This window comes from Gymnogyps californianus, chromosome 1, assembly GCF_018139145.2.
Source record: "Gymnogyps californianus isolate 813 chromosome 1, ASM1813914v2, whole genome shotgun sequence".
NCBI lineage: Eukaryota > Metazoa > Chordata > Aves > Accipitriformes > Cathartidae > Gymnogyps > Gymnogyps californianus.
In genome coordinates, this window is record NC_059471.1 from 191,739,078 (window position 1) to 191,756,925 (window position 17,848).

The 17,848-nt window shown below is 41.3% G+C and overlaps 1 long non-coding RNA gene across 1 annotated transcript; it reads right to left on the reverse strand.

Annotated features, from left to right (window-relative positions):
* Positions 1–1,692: 1,692 nt before the first annotated feature.
* Positions 1,693–17,802, reverse strand: LOC127023529 (uncharacterized). The gene is made up of 3 exons (XR_007767456.1): positions 17,401–17,802; positions 9,219–9,273; positions 1,693–1,793 (listed from the first exon to the last, which is right to left on the reverse strand). It is a non-coding gene; the product is annotated as an uncharacterized LOC127023529 (long non-coding RNA).
* Between the last annotated feature and the right edge of the window lie 46 nt (positions 17,803–17,848).

The following is a 17,848-nucleotide window of genomic DNA, read 5'->3' on the forward strand; positions in this document are numbered from 1 at the left end:
TGGTTCTGTAGGACTACCTCAATTCCAGTATGACCCTGGCAAACTTGCTGTGGTCAGGTGGAGCTCAAAGCTCCATGGTGAATTCTGTGGCTCTAAAGGTGAAAGCCTACACAAAAAGGAAGTAATGGTCTTGCTTGGTCTGAGCTGTAGGACAGAAAGGGCAGCAGACTTTCTTGCTTACCACCTAGCCTTTGGCTTTGCTTAAAGCTGAGAAGACAACACCAGTCGGTCTCTCATGTGCTGGCCTGAGAGGAGGAGACAGATTTAACCTTTGGCAAACTGAAGCCTTTAGGGACCTTTGTTTCAATTTTGTGGGCTGTGTTTCTATGAGCAGAGGAAGCCACTATATAGCACAGAAATATGGGACAAGTGATTACCGTGTGCCAGATCTGTGGAGTGCGGGTGGGAAGTGTTCATCTGCATATGCTATAACAGTTCATTAAACGCAGTAAACTGCCTGCAAAATTTGCATAGTGGAAAGAGGGCATTTCATTTTTCCCTCTCTGTTTGAGAGAGACAAAGACCACTGAATATATCTCAGCAGGCATCATCTTAAGAGGATTCTGTTCACTACAGGGGAAGTAGCTGGTAACACTTCAGTGGGGCTAGGCTTTTGCCTTGTGCTCATCAGCTGCCCTCGGGCTCTTAATTCCAGAGATCAAAAAAATATATTCCTAGACTAGAATAAAATTTCCTTCAACATTTTATGCAGTAAATCTTCACTGCTACATTGGCTTTACATAAGTTAAACATTTGTAGAGTCATGTAAGTGCAAGAGAATATATCAGAACAGAGACCTTCAACATGGCTGTGAAAGAAATGTTTTAATTCAGTTGTCAAGATGCAGGATTTCACTGTCAGACAGTATCATACAATAAAGCCTGCCATCGAGTTTGGGTGATCCTAGGTTATCTGTCATTTAACATTTAAACTATGTCAGGAAACTGACAGACATTCATATTTCCACTAAGTTACTTCTTCCAAGAGAGTCCTTAAGTGATTTGCCTTCTCTTGCATGTATTTGCAGTATATAATTATTTTAAAGCAGAAAGAATGCTATGCCTTTGTACATCTCCTTTTGACAGTAGTCATCTTGGATTTCAATAGAAATTACTCAGATTGAATGGGATGTGTTATTGTAATTGACTCGTATTTATATGCCCCAAAATATCGTTCGCTGTGGGTGGCGGAGGAACCTCCACCAACATGCTGATTTGTTCTGTTACTACATGTTCTTTGAGATTATCAACAGCCTGAAAAAATGAATCTGCCATATGTCTATACTCAGCCTTTCTCCATTTGGTTGAAGGTACAATTTCTATTTCATAGAGCTCTGGATTTTACTCTCTTGAATCATGCTGAATGGGGAGACTTAGTACCCAGGTAAATCCAATGATCTAAAGCCAAGCAGGACAGTTACGACCATCCATCTGACCTTCTGCACCACATATAATTCTATCTAGTCAAAGCCCAACCAATTTGTGGTTGAAGCAGACTATCTATTTTAGGAAGATATCCACCATTTTAGTCAGCTGCAGAGAGCCTGAAAGTACGGAGCAGAGCATCAAACATTTTTCTAAAGAAAATGGAACCAAGCAGCAGACATAGCTATGCAATCTCACCCATAGAAAATTACACTTTTGGGAATGCTGAGATAAATCAGAGTTTTTGCAGCGGTGCACCAGGTTTGGGGTATATCCCTAGATACTGTGCAACGTTGCTGGAGAATTTCAGGTCCTCTGTGTATCCTCTTCTTTTCTCTCTCCTGCGGTCACATGAAGACATAACATTTTCTATAAAGTAAAGGAAATGATGAGTACAAGGAAAGTGTGGCATGTCAACTTGTGTGGCATGTCAACCAAGGGCAGTCAGATCAGCTGCCTGCAGGAATATTTCTGTCCATTCACTAACTTGTTGGGGAGCAGAATCCCTATAGTCAGGGCAAATACCTTTTCTGGTTTCACACATTACATCAAAGCATAAATACAAATGTGACTTTGTTATCAGCAACTACAGGATACATCACATTTACTCTATTTCCTACCAGATAAGAAAAGCTATAGCCAAGTAAGATTTGACCAGATCTTAAACATCGCCATGGTGGGAAGTCCAGGTTCTGGTACTATTTCTTAGGTTCTGGTCCCGTTCTTTGGTGACATGAGGTGGGAATCTCCTTTTCCATTGTTTTTTTCTCTCTTTTCTTGTACCCCATCCATCACTACATGCTATGCAGAATTAATTTCTTCTGTCAACTCAGGACTTTATCACAGTCTGCCACAGACAACTGTCGTCGCTTTGCAATCCCTGCTGCTCGCTATGGTGTTCAGAACTGCCTCACTCCAGTCTATATTAGCACTAGACCATTTTCAAGGCAAGTAATATTCTTTGTTACAACATCAGCTTCTCTTTAGTTCCACACTCACAAACTTCCTTAGCCTTCAATATTACCTGAACAACAATGCCTGCCCTTGATCCTATAAAGTGCTTTTGTAACTCACAACGTGCTGCAAAATCTTTCATGAATCTCCACCTACAATAACAGACATGTGGACCGTAGGCTGCACCTTGGTATGGGTCATGGTCTATGAGAACAGTGTCTGCTATTTAATGGTGCAAAGCTTACCTTCAGTTTTCTCCTTGCTCACCGTACAAGAGTGAGCCAACTAGAAGATACAAAGCAGCTTACACCAGCCCCACCAGCAGAGCTTCCTCCTGGCTGCTGGGGGGAGCCAGGAGCAGGGGAAGAGAGAGGCGATTCCCCTGAGGGATGCCAATGGGCACACCAAGCACAGAAGCAGGGCTCCGCAGGGCGGGCAATGGCACCTGGAGGACAGGGAACTTGTGGGAGGGACTGCGGGTGCAAAGAGTTGGTCAGGCAGTGACAGGCATAAGCAAGTGAAAGCCAGGTACAGGATTTTGGAGGGGAAAAGTTAGACCTTCCACACCCAGATTGACTGCAGTGGAAGTAATTTTTGAGGGAAGAGGGAGAGGCAGCATTTTGGCAGAGAGGTGGAAGATAGAGAATGAAGGCTTGGTGCAGGCCAAGGCATATGTCCATTTAAACTATCACAGCAAAGTAGGAGCAAGCCCAATCTAAGGAAACTTGGGAACTGCTAGTTTAATGAAATGACCACAGAGTAAGACTGAGCTCTAATCTTGGCTTAAATACTGATTCAATGTATTGCCTTGGGCAAGGAATCGGTTAGATGGGATTAATTATGTCTATCTACCTATTTCAAAGGGCTGCTGCAAGGATTAATTAGTCATTGTTTGTAGATTTATTTGAAGACGAAAATGTAGAACTGTATAATTAAATGAAATCATTAGACAAGGTTATGTGACTTTGATGTTTTCTGAAAATGCATAAATTAATACCATAACGTCTACTTCCATTTTATTCTTAGGCCTATTTCTAATCCTGGATAAGGAATTAACAGTGCCTGTAAAACATTCCTACACAGTGGCTACATGAATGAAATCCATTTTATAAATAAGGCTATATTAAAATTAAAAGATTAAAGCAATGAAACTTAGTTTTATATATCAAGCTTCCTGTTGATATTCAAAGACTTAGTGAATCTGAGATAGACCACTGATGTTTTAAAGTATTGATTTATCTATAGAAACCAAATTTCTGGTTGCTTTCCAACACTCAGGAATTGTAGCCGATGTTCCTCACAGCAGCAGTGAAACTCCACTGGAGAGAAAGGAATTACCGATGTACACGTGATAAGGATTACAGTCTAGCGCTGGAGCTGTGCCTGCTGGGGTGATGTGCTAGCCAATGTGCACACATTTCACTATCTTCTCCAGGACAGGCTTGGGCCAGAATACATGGGAAGGGTGATGGATCTTACCCATCTCCCACTTAAATGAACTGAAAGATGGTGATATTCTCGTTGGCACAAAGCTTCAGAAAGCATAAACTGTCAAAGACATATTAAATCAAAAGACACTACACAACTTTATGTCATCATCTCAGACCAGATGGGCTAATAACCTATGACAGAATCATGTCTTTGAAGTTCAGTGGTTTTTTGGTTCTGCACACCTACTCACACGAGTGTAACAGAGATTCCTGTGTGGTTTTTCACCATGATATAACATTGAGTAACTTTATATCTATGGCAGGAACAGTTTCTGGTGATAATGAAGAATTTGTCATCATAAAAGACTCTGAAACCATCATGGAGAGCTGTTGTGGAAAGTTTCTAGACTAGATTTGTTATCAAAACCTTTTTTTTCCTCTTCTTTAAATGGAACTCTATTAAATGTTTCTGAAAGGACACAACAGCTCCACCACCAAACAGTTTGCTTCTTTCTAGGTGTTGCTTAGCATTCATATAATTACAACAACACAAATGAAGTTTTGTTTTTAATTGATTGTTTTCCAAACAGCTTTTGTGCACCAATTTATTGAACTTGGTGGGGAGGGGGGAGTGAGAGGGAGTGTTAGATTCCTTCAGGGTCCAGTCATCCCACCTAATTTTTCACAGCTCCTAAGATCCATACCACCCCCTGGTAGGACCCATCTGCTGGTAGGAAATGGTGCCTAGGGCACTATATTTCTCACTTAAAAGTTCCTGAATAGAAACAGAAGTTAGCAAAATGGCTGAACAGAAATAAAGGATGACTATGTTTGTATTTGCCTATCTTTAGATCACATGCAGAAAGCTTCCTATACTCTATTATGTCAAACCAGTGCCTTGACCATGGAGCTCAGAACACGGTCCTTACGCAAGTCCATCATATCCTGTGGAAGCAAACCTAAAGAAGATCTCAGCCAGGGAACACGTGCTTCCTCCCTCCGTTAGCATCTGTCTGGCTTAATTCTCACCTCTACAGCCTCTTTTGCTTTGTCCTTCTCACCTCCACCCGACTGCTGCTCCCCATCAAGACACTTATTGATTCTTAATTTAATCAGGAGACAATGTCAATACTCAGTCCCCCAAAATCTTCACTGCTTTCACCTCCTCAAACAGCCAGTACGCCTATTGAGGCCAGGTGCAGGCATCCCTCTCCTTCCTGCAAGCAGCGCCTGTTGATGAGGGCCACTCCCCAGACTTCACTAAATGTTAAAAAAATCACTAGCCCACACTAAAGCAAAATGTTCTCTCTCACTCGGTAAGGGACTGTCCAAATCTCATCATGAAGCCTTACCATATATTGAAACTTGTATTACATACAAGCATATACATCTGCCTATATGCTTTGCCACACTGTACACAAATACATACATGCATTACTGGCTCTTGCTTGAGACTGGACTTGGCAGTAATTAATGATGTGGAAATGGTGAGGTTTGGTGTGACAGAACCCTGAAGCAATCTTCGAGGGACACTGTGACACACTTATTATTTGCAAGACATGTCAATAGGTAGCGCGTATTTCATACAACTCTTTAAGAAGGGGGTTTTCCTCAGGAGCATGGGAAAGAAACCAGTCAGTACTTTCTCTCCTCATCCGGACTGCTTAGTTACAATTCACACGCCTGTCTGCCTAACCCAGTGCATTACAGACACTCTCAGTCCAGAGATTTCCTGGGTAAAAAACTACAGCAAGTGAACTGGATGCAGAACCGAGGTCTATTTTATAGAAAAGATATAGAAAACGGGTGCTAAGCATTTGTGGCAGGTGCACCTGCCCCGACAAAGGCCGAAACTTCTCGACTGCTGGAAGGAAAGAGTTAAACTACAAGCTGTGGTTTGGGGGTCCAGCCGGCCAGCTGCACAGTTACTGGAGTCACGTACACAGAGTGCCCCAAGTCACGCACCCCAGCTACCTGAGCCCGCCAAAACCACCTCAACCAGTGAAACCCCTTGGTTAAGAGAAGTTTCCAGACCGCTGACCATATATGACCACGAGCCCCAATCCAATCTAGGGTATAAACGGAGCCCCGCCGGAGGGCACATTGAGCCAGTCCTCCTCGGAGCAGTGGATCTGCAGTCAGGGATTCTCCCTGTGGGTCGGGACACCACCCACGGAGACTCCCACAGGTTGAGTGCCTCGCCTTATCGGTGAGTGATTGCGCATTTTGAGTCATCATTCTAAGCTTAGATTTGGTTACAGTTCGTGTAGTGATAGTTCCCAACTGACATCCTGAACCTGTAAATAAGTTGCATTTGTCGCAGTGTTTACGACCTAATATTCCTGTTTAATCTGGCTATTATATTCAATACAACATAAAATTCCTGTTCAATTTGACCGTTATATTTTGATATCATTAAAGAAAATTGACTTTTAAAATATATCACTGTCTAGTGTTTCTGCGACAGCATTCCAGACTCAAAGGGTCTGGTTTTCTACTACTCTGTACCTGCGTAGAGTGAGAACAAATGTCTGTAAAAAGCAGGAAGATCAAAATTGTCTATCTACTTGCACATCATGTGCAATCTCTGCATCTCGCTCTCTACACCACTGCTACAAATATAGAGCACACAAACATGTCTCTCTGGAGGCTGAGAAGAAAGGAGGGGTAAACTGAAACACTCTGATTTTACAGGATCAGAATGAGGCCTACCCTGCATAGATGTAAATTGCCAAGAAAAATGTGAAGAATTGGCTTTAGCTGCCTCCAGTACCTGGGCTTAGACACTCAGTCCTTCCAGTAGCTAGCCCTGGGTCCTCAGTTCTCTCATGCCTAGAGAGACACACACAGAGACACACGTCTGATCTCTCAGTCAACCCCAGACCCTACAGTCTCTGTGCCACATGGCTGGGACCCCACTCCCTCCCACAGCCAGCTCCTCCAGTTGTCTCACTCTGAGACACATGTGCACACCTGGCTCCCAGGTCACTTCAACTACTTTGCAAGCCCAGGCTGATACTCAGGAGCGATCACACACTGACTTACATACCCTCACCCACTCCAGTTGCGCACACCACAGACAGGGGCCCCTGTGGTCCCGTGGTTCCACTCTAGTTGCTGGCCTCTCAGACCTCCATACACACAGAAGAGAGCCTGCACCCAGGGAAGTAAAAATGGAGTTTAATGAGAAGACAGGACAGACTGTGCTGCTCAAGTGCAGGGCATGGACAGCCAGGGTGGCTACTGACAAGCCACCTGTTTACATGCAACTGCCCCCTTTTAGCCCGTTATCCCTCTGTTTTCCCAAGATTTTTCCTCCCCAAACCACCTCTATTCCTCCCTTTCCCTGCTTGTGGTTCCTGCCCTACACATCTTGTAAGTTTTGCGCAATCCCAAAATGCTCTTCCCCTGCAACCCATAATGTGTCCTGTACTCCTAGGCAGTGACCCCCCTCAGTCTGTGAGGTGCTACAGAGACACACTCCCATCTTGCAGACACAACTTTCTCTCTGTGTAACACAGCAGACCTGGATCCTGACAAAACTCAGCAGGAAATTGAAACCTGCCCCTTACAGATTCCTCTGCCAATATAGCATGATCCTGACACCCAAGACGCTGTATCCATGTTCTCAGCTGCTCTTAAATCTTGCTTGCATCTGACACACAGTGATAGCTTGCTTTGCATTCCTTGGTAACCATGTGGAGGGAAAAAAGGTAAAGACCTGCATGAGAAAAAAATACCCAATACAAAGCAGTACACTGGGGTTGTAACCCACCCATCCCCTAAATCCAATGCACTATCATTTTTCAAAATCTGTTGATAAGAGCATTAGCTGGCATAATCTTGTTGCCAGCTTCCTCCACGCTCTTTTTACTTGTATGTTCAAACATTTGCCTTTGGAATCCTTGCACTGCACAGAGGCCCCTTGCTGGACAATGTCTAAACCCGGAGCAGCAATTGTACCCTTCTGAACTGAGGCTTTGTTCATCTAGAACATTACTGATTAATCACCAGTTCAGCACAACAATGCTTTAAATGAAAAAATAGACCTGCTTCAGAAAATCTGGCATTATACTTGGCATTGTGTGTTCCCATACATACACACATGGTGCTGTGACGTACAGTTTCTAAAGCTGAGCATTTTCCTGGAAAGATTGTATCCCTGAGATGTGAGGGATGCATGTTTCAAGAGTTTGCCCTACCTTGAGACAACTTTCAGCTAGATACGTATATCCTGGACCCAGCGCCTCCTGTAAAAATAACTTCTCTCTGTACAAGAGTGGTGCAGCAGAAAAAAAAAAAAGCGTGCATTCAATAAGTGTCTAAACAAATTTGCTAGCAGTGACTGGAGATAAGTTACCAGCTCTGCTTCATCTGGAAACTGAAGATAATTATGTGTTCCTCACCAAACACATTTTCATAATACAATCATGTCACGCTTGTATTTCAAGATTTTCAGAAAGTCTTGAAATACGTTTTAAAAATCACTGCAGGCAAACTCTTTGAAAGGAATTTTCTTAACCAAGGGCAATGTGCTGCTTTATCATACCAAATGTATTTTGGATATTAACAATATGATGAAGTTTTATAAAAAATCTCCATTATTTACAATAGTTGCTATTCAAGTGACATTGCTCATTTCATCTAAGTAATCACAGCTCTTAGGCTGAAATTGGGAAGCAATATTATACAGCAGCTAAAAAAGAAATAGATGAGACTATATATATGTAAGAGCTTTCCAATTTAATATCATACTTGCATTTCTAACACAACGATAATGCTCCCTAGGTACAGACTAGAAATCAGATTCAAATCACCATGGGTTTGTACATGAACATAATGAACACTGGGTATATTCTTTGAAAAATAATCCTAACACCCTCTTGCCAAAAAATAGCAACACTTTTAAAAATTATTTCCTCTATAACACAGCCCCTTTTCCATGTGCAGAACAGATCACCTCCTGTTTAAATACCACAATCGTGACTACAAAATACCAGAGTCAGCCAATACTAAAAACACTTATGTGCTGTATATGTTCATAATAAAGAACAAAAATATGAAAGCACTTGCGAAAACAGATTGTGCACATTAGCTTCGGGGCAGCAGAGGCTTGCACAATGACAGTCTTATCTTGATAATGTGCTTCAATTTGCAGCGGCCTGTTTTGCCTAGGAGACGCACCTGCCTCATCACTTATCTGACATAAAAGAAGACAGACCATTTTTTGAAAGACATATAAACACCCGAATATGTCATGTCAGTGTCCTCAGAAATGGCAGCGAATATTATTTCCATTCTAATGATGATCTTTCAGATGCACTTAATTCTCCATTTTTTCTTTTTTTCTGTTTTTTTTTTTAAATTAAAAGACAGACAAGCAGATGAGCAGATCATAATAGTGCTTTACCTCACGTGTGGTGTACTGTGGTCCATATCCCACTCTGGAACTTCTCCTCCTGAGGCTGAAAGAGAATGAAGGTGATTAGCTAAGTACTGAAGTCTCTGGAAAGGGGAAGAGAAGGGGCAAGATGGGGAATGCTCATACATGCTCTGTATCAAATTACATGCTGAGGGGGAAGCAGGGGAACCTTCCTCAAGGACCAAAAGGGTGCTGTGAAATAAACTATGAGAAATTGCCTAGAATATAGTTCAGAAATCTGAATTTGGTTTCTACTGGTGGTACAAAGCAGCCTTAGGCAAATCACTTTTCTTTGCATTCTGTCTGTAAAATAGAACAGAATAAAATAGAATAGAATATTTTCAGTTGGAAGGGACCTACAATCATCATCTAGTCCAACTGCCTGACCACTTCAGGGCTGACCAAAAGTTAAAGTATATTATAAAGGGCATTAAAATGGAGACATTAATACCTTCTTCCTTCTGCGCTTTCTCTGGGTTATTCACTGTGCAAATTCCTTGTAGCCAAGACTTTTTGTCTCTCTTCACATGCTTATGTAGAGAGTTTAGCATAATGAGGCCCTAATATTGACTGATGCCTTCTGGTGTCATTGTAATACCAATATTTAAAAATTAGCTAACTTCTATTTGCAGTCCCACCACTGACTTCAAAAGAAATTCTGCTATTTCAGTGAATGTCTATGTGATTCAACTTACAGATTTAGTAAAGAATTAGAATAATATTTACCAATCATTCTAAGACATGGTAATGCTTAACTAAGATGTACAGAATACTTTTAGTCCCTACAATAAATGAAGCATGCGAGTCTCCAGAACATTAGTAGCAGCAGCATATCTAGCACAAGCTGAGTAAAATATAAAAAAAAAAAAGCATTATATTTGGAAATTTGATGCCTTCAGGATGGTTTCAATATTCATTGACATACATACTTTTGCCAACGACTATAAAGGGAGGGAGTGCTTATGAATGACATTTCACTCATTCCTCTTGCTATTCAATTAGATGTGGCTGATATGTTAAGTAGTTTTCAGTAAGAACATAAGGGACCAGCAGGAATGGCTTTCAACAGCATTAATCAATAATGCAATAGCACAGTGGTTGATAATGAAAAGGCAGCAGTTACTAATGGTTAGCACTGTGCTCTCCGAGACACTGCTCTTCTCTCATGTGAGATATTGTGGAGTGATGGTAACCCTTCTACACCATAGTCAGGTAAGCATGCACTCCAATAGAAGGACATTTCTCAAGGCCTTTTATCATTTCCGTGCCAACTACTAGAGCACTGTAGAGTTACAAAAGTAACTTGCACTTTCAGGCATTAAATGTACCCATCCAAATAGCCCAGAAATTTCAGGGCATGAGTTTATCTGTGCCATCCATCACTCCAGCGTGGCAACTAGGCCTTGGACACATGATCATGTTAATCTGAGGAGAACAAATTTTGTCTGAGATTAAAAGGGAAAAAAACCTGAACACAGTGCAACTTCTTGCTGTGAAGTAGATCTGCCTCAAACAAAAAGCTTTACCCATGGGGATACCTCTTCAAACAAGGACTACATCTTGTCATGACCCAAAGCCCTGGGTTTTTTTATTTACAAAGGTGTTCTCCAATTTAGACCAACAGTGCAAACAGTAAGTCAACAGAAAGACTTTCTTCTGCTGCCAGTTGTTCTTACCCCTACTAATCTCCGTAATCACGATCCCTCCTTTCCCTCCAGATACACTTGTGCTGGCTGCAGCCCAGATTCCAGGGTTCAGCATATACAGTTATCTTCTTCACACCAAAGGCCTCAATGCTGAGCCCAGCATTGGTGCCAGCTGCCTGCCTGAGTGAATCATGAGCTGCCATAGCTGGGACAAGCAAGCTCACTAAAGCTATTTCTTCTCACCATAAGTTAACGGACCTCAGTATCTGAACATTAACAGCTAAAAAGACTCATCACTAGAAGGAATCTCAAGTGCCAGCAGAAACACTAACCAGAAGATGTGAAGCGAGTACCTGAAAGTACCAAGTGAAAGAGCTAGCATGTACTCTGGCAGTGAACAAGGATGCCAGTTGCGATTACCAAGGAGATTCTGGGGTTGTAAGAGAAAATATCCAGTTGGAGCAGTAGCTTGCAAAATCCTAGGCTAGAAATAATGACAAAACAGACAGCCCTCTTCAAGGCTGTGAAGAAAGCATAGCATCTCCCATCCTCATGTGCCACCTCTCTTCATTGCTGTTGGTGCAATTCTGTTTGCTTGTGCTTCAAGTTTTGCCTTTCACAGCATAGCCTACTGATAAAAAAAAAAGGCCTCCTCCCTGCCCTTGGGTCTTACGCCTTTTATTAGACAAAACAGTTCAGTGCCTGTTAAAGGAAAGGCAGGTTCTCCTATTTATCTTTCTCTCCTGTTAATCATTTTTCATTGACATTTTTCTAACAAGAAGGATTTCGGCATCTCTTCTGGGCAGGACCAAATCCACAGTATATTCTTTCTCCACTTCCATAATTGGTTTAAAGGTCCTGGTGCCAAAAGACTGCTCTGTGGTACAATGAATAATCTATTTCACAAAATAATGATGCCATATAAGTTACAAAGCAGAATTATATTGATTTTTTAGTGCAATCTACATTATATCTGGCAGCAGGCAGTGTGTAAGTCACCTCTGAACAGAGCCCTTTGACCATGTGCTATTCCTTTTACACAGTGATCGTGTGCCGCAGAGCAAATGAAACAAGAAGTGGAATGGGGTCAAATGGGCATCCCTGCAGAGTATTAAGATAAAGGACCTTATATTTAAAACTGGAAGATCTAGTCATCTTAACACAGGGTAAAGATTAGCATCAGTGCTTTTACAGGAAGATGAATTATACTTTGAGAAGTAGGGAATCTATCAGAATGAAAAGCCTGCTTCATGAGCGCAATTTAGCAAATGCAATTTCAGCTATGATTGTAAAAAATGATGAACCTGACATGCTAGTAAATGTCAGTTACTTGAAGCATATTATTCATTTTATGTACAACAGAATTGTCTTAATAGTCTGCTTAGAGCAGCTGAAAACAAGAATCCATTTGCTTTGTAATTCTGTAGTTGTAGGTACATGACCCATTAGCAATGGCATTTTTCCTACTAATAGTTCATAACATCCCCTAAAATTATTATCTAAAAGGATAATGGTACTGAACTTCTACAGCTGTTTTCAGTTTCTTCTGTTAAAAAAAAAGAGGAAAATGGAAAACAGTTTGTTTTCCTGCAAACAGAAACATGCAAAGTTATTTTTTATTATGCTAACACATTAAGTAGGGATGCAGTCATTAAGATTGCTATCGTATTTTGCATATTTTAGCAAAAATTGCTGGAAAAGATATACACTTTCTCATATAAAGGAGCTCTTTGAGTAAAATTAGGTTTTTTGTAATGTTTCCCATGATAGCAGCAGTTGCTATCATAACAAACAAAATTTAGATCAGGTGTTTGTTAACACTGAGTTTCTAAAGATAAATAAAAAGCACTTTGGGACTACTTATGCTACAGATTTGTTTCTAATGCATTGTAACTTATATTCAGAGTCTACCAGCAATGTTTAGACTGTTAACTTTTTATAATATTTTCCAGTTGTTTCATTGCAAATCCCTGTCATTTGATACAATAATATACATGAAACACATCTCAACTTAGATTGCAGCCAGTCATGCATGAAGTGAGCAAGATCTTTATACTTTTCTCCAGTTACCAAATAAAACCTGTGTCCTTGCATTGCTGATAATGGACCCTGGAGTCTCTACAGGCTCAGAGAACAAAGCAGAGGTGAAGGGATGTTTCTGTTTTTCCTGAACACGTAAGGAGAAACCAATCATGTTTAGCCAGCTTGGGTGTGTATAAACTAAAGACGAGCTAAAGGGCTAGGCTCTTTTTATGGAGTGACATTCTGGGAATATAAGTGAAAATCAGAGAGATTTAAATCTTTGAGTCCCAGAAAGTATGAGAAAGGCTGTTAGAAGGATTAAGTAAATGAAATGTGTGGGATTTGGGGGTCCTTGGTTCTCTTATGGAGTATGTACTCTCTGATTCTTCTTCTTTAGTATGTACCACTCCAGTATTCCCTACCTCAGGTGCTATTTTTTCTTGAGCTGCAACCAGGGGATGCAATTCTTGTTGAGTGGGCTGACAGACGTTACCAATTTGGGGGGTTTTGTTACAAGAAATTTCTTAAAGCTCCTGTTCCAACAGTCAGGTGATTATATTAGAGCTTCAGCTTTCAAGGATGCCTGAGGAGTAGGTCTTGCATGTTTCTCCATGTGATCTGACAGGGACATGGCTTGACATGACATGGCACAGCGGTACTGGTCAGGCCTCTCCTCTCGCGAGAACTCCACAAAGCCATTTCACCCTTCAGCACGGCTGGGTCTATAAAACCTGGCTACTTCTTAATAACCAAGGAAAGCAAAGCTGCCAGAAGCTAGCGTGTTTTGGGAGACGTAAAACTTATAAGCAATATACAGTGACAGCAGCAACAAAACATTCACTCATCCATTCCACCAGCCCTAGGCTAGATAACAAGTTTACACACAATAACTGTGTGCACATACACCCTACAACTACCATTGCAGGGTTTCCTTCCTGCCCTGGCAGACTATAAGGAAGCAGAAAAGTGTGCAGAGGCACTCCAGGGCATGACTAGTTGGTTATATATTCTGCGGAAAGCATAACATACAGCAACCACAGCAACCTTAATGTATGAAGAATCAATTGCAGAAATAAACTGATTTTAATTACAGGAGTAAATGTAATTAGCACGTAAGCTATATCTAGACAATGTAAGAGAAAGGGAAAGCCTTTTCACAAAGGTGTTCTGTTTCTTCAGTTAATTGAGAGCTTAATGGGCATTATGCTCATATTCTTTAGTGTGTCCTCAAGGGCAGCTCTGCAGCAACTGAAGAGAAGAAACAGGCAAAGGGTCGCTAGCTGCAGGTTTCTGATCCTAAAACCAATGTTATATTGGCAACTATGGTCACCAGGAATAAAATTCGTCTGGCCTAATATAAGTGTGAACATGTGAAATGTCTGTGTCTGAGTTAGTCAGCCTAGGCTCACTTTATAAGTATTGGAGAAACACAGACACCTTTAGTGGGAAATGCATCTCATCCTATGGTAGAAAACTAATTAATTTGCTCTGTAAAGAAGACCAGGGTGACATGCTCAGACTTAAGATACTGAATTTCTACATCTAAAGTTAGGACCCAAGTGATCTTGACCAGCTACAGAAAACCAATGCTCAAGGCTGCTTATTCATTTCATCTAAAATGGCACTGGATTTCTGTACTGAAAGAGACCTTGTCATAGCAACCAGAAGCCAAGATTTCCCTCTACTGGACAAGTAGTTTAACCACAGCTTTAGACTTTGCAGCCTAATGAATCCATGTTTTCTCTGCATGTGGCACAGCTTCAAAAAAAGGGCAAATTATGGCCCCAGGTTGTAACTTAGTCTACCAAACCTTGCTACTAAGGGGGAGAGGCAGGCAATATCTTTTTTTTTTTTTTTTCTCCCCAAAAAAGATGCGGGGATTAAATTAGAGTTTTCCACTTCCTATGTGGAGATTTATTTTGTAAGAGGAGAATAGTAGTGGTGGCTTCAAACAGAAGGCTGAACCTCATTTAGGACTGTGAGAAGAAGGGCACAGCTGATTGCCTTCACAAAAAGGCAGAGAGAGCCTAAGTAGATGAAGCCAGGAATTCTCTTTTCAGAATTCCTTTATACTGAGAGTGCCAATTGCTCTTAAGCACCTAGTTTGGCAAAGCCTGGGCACCTGACTTCAGGAGCCCAGACCTAAGCCTTACTCTTTGGGTTTTAGTCCTCCTTTATAAAATAAGAAAAAAGTCCTTCTCTGCTTTTCAGGAACACTGTTAAAATAAACAGATAGATCAGAGATTCTCAGGGGATCAGATATTGAGGCAATGTCACGGTGCAAGTATTTTAAGATTTTATCCTACATCCTTGTATCTTAATGATCTCATATTCTTGACCTTTGAAAATGTCTATCTTTATACAGAGAAGGAAGAGTATGAAAAGGAAAATGTCAAACCACACACACAAAAAAATCTTCAGCCTCTTACATGGAATACACAATAATTACTTCCAATCCTGGTATAAGGGTTAGTGGCAGTTGTTAAGCTTTTTATAATAAGAGCTTAAGAGGATGGGCATTATGTAATGCCCAGTTCCAAAAGTATTTTATGTTCTCTGACATCTCTTGCCATGTTTTTGATAAAGACTGAGCCATTAGACAAATTCCTGAGAGACTACTTTGGTGTAGTTACCTTCAGAGGTGGCAGGAAATGTCTATCCATTTTTTCTGGCTAATTTGCCTTAAAAAACTTCATTTTGCTTTCTCTGTAGTTGTGATGGCTACAGTGCGAAAGGAAACAATTGGCACGCTAGAAGTGGATGAAACAATAGCATTCTGCTGTCCAGAAATGGTATTCCCCGCGGGAATTAAACCATGGGCTGGACACCAAGTTCCAGTTTGCACCTCTTGCCAATTTGTCCCTGGAGTCTTTATTGAAATAAAAGGAAGTTGGACTAGTACTGACAGGGACGATCTATACTCTAAGTAGCATCTATATAGTAAAATAAAAAGACCACAAAATACTTTTACAATTGAAAGGCAGACACACGGAAGTCAGGGAGTGCAGAACTGAGATGTTTTAAGGAACATCAGTTTGGCCTCATTTGTGTCTGCATCTTTTGCTACATGATCTGAGACTTCTTTTTATAGGATTCCATCAGTTAAAGAGAACAAAGGCTGGTACCTCATCCGTGACGAGTTATTCAGTGTTTCTTCTACAAAACTGGGAGTAGACAACTTTGAATTTTCAGTTTGTCTTAAACACCTGATTGTACCTTCCAGTTATGAAAAAACGCATTCTCAGTATTTCAATATATGAAGATTTACGAAATTTACAGGTGAAAGCCCTGGAAATCAAGATAAAAAACAATTCTGAAAGTTGATTTCCTCCCATTTTTTTCGAAGTAGTATTTGTGAGAGCTTTCTCCTATGAATGTCTACTCAGTACTTCAGCAAATCTAATCTCTTGATTATACACAGATCTAATGTTATTTTAGACCATTTTATGAAGCTCATCACAATCACTGTCTTCACTGACAGACTGGAAAACTTTACAGAGATTAGATTTTCTGAGTGTCATCCCGAAACTGACAAAAAGAGGAATTCCATATTCTAAGTACCAAGCTAATTTTCTGTCTACTGAAGGTCATGAACTTACAATAAATATTTTTCTAATCCAGAATTTATGTAACATTTCATTTCCCAACATGCTGGACTGGAAAGGGCCCACTGTTTGTTTTTATACTTTGAAAGAGTATTTCCCACACAGTGTTACATCTGAAAAGGTTGGCATTCAGTGCAATAAATAGCCAGTACTGTCAAAAAAGCAGATGGAAGAAAATTTATTTTCACGTGACTCCACAAAGACTATTTGAGCAGTGGTGCTGAAACCACAGCATTGACCTCATGCTTTGAGAAGCTTGGTAGATAGACTGTTAGGAGGTCACAGACTGCTGTGTTATTAAATATCATTAGAGGGATGCATTCATGACTTTGAATATATTGCAATGCAGAAGATGTCTGCATGTACAACATATTGCAGTATGCTGCTGAAAGCCTGTTGCATACTACCAATGATTACATTGTCTCCCACAGGCAAAGATGGCTAAAGCACCAGGATTAGTTTTGTAGCTTAACTTGGTTCTATTACTGAATGTCTGAACTTAATTTCCCTGAGATATTTCTTCTTGTGTGAACTACCAGTCCGGCTTCCTACATTCCTGAAACTGTCTGCCAGTGCCACCACTGAATCCAGCAGATTTCATACACCGCTCTCTCTCACAGGACTCTAAGGAGACTGAAGAAACACTGTGTACATCATGTAGACTGACCAGAAAGTATGGAAGGCAGTAATAATCATGGACACACCAGAAGAAATAATGGGCCACCAGAAGGGAAAGGGAAGAAAGCTTAGTGACAGGTAAAGTTATACAAAAATGAAAAAGCCTGAGACCTTCCAGACATCCTTATTTGCCATTCCCACATTTACAGACTATGGCGAAAGGAGATTCCTGTAAGCATAAAATCCAAACTTCTCGTGGTGTTAAGAATTACCACTTACTTGGCATGCCACATCTTTTTAAAAAGATGCATAGTTTTGCTTGGATTGCAGAGCTTGACCACTGCATTTCTCTTTAAAGTAGCGGCACAACTCTCCACTTGCAGACTGCAGCCTGGGCCCAAGCAGGGGGCTTGGTGCCATGCCCATTACAGCACGGGATCCCGGCGCAACAAAACCACCTTCCCCAAGCCTCGTCTTCCCCACACTCAGCCACCCATCATTTCCTACAGAAAGCACCTCTGCATGGGACTTCAATAAACAGCACTGCAACGCTGGCCCCAGGCACCCATCCCACAGCCCTGCTGCGAGGCTCTCCGAGTCAGTGCGGAGGGGCACCAGGCAGGCCCCTTTCCTGCCCACCTCACACCGGCAGCCCGCAGGAAACCAAGGAAAGGATATGTGGCTCCCGCGTTAGCAAAAGAAACGCTACACCCAGGCAGCGAGGCCC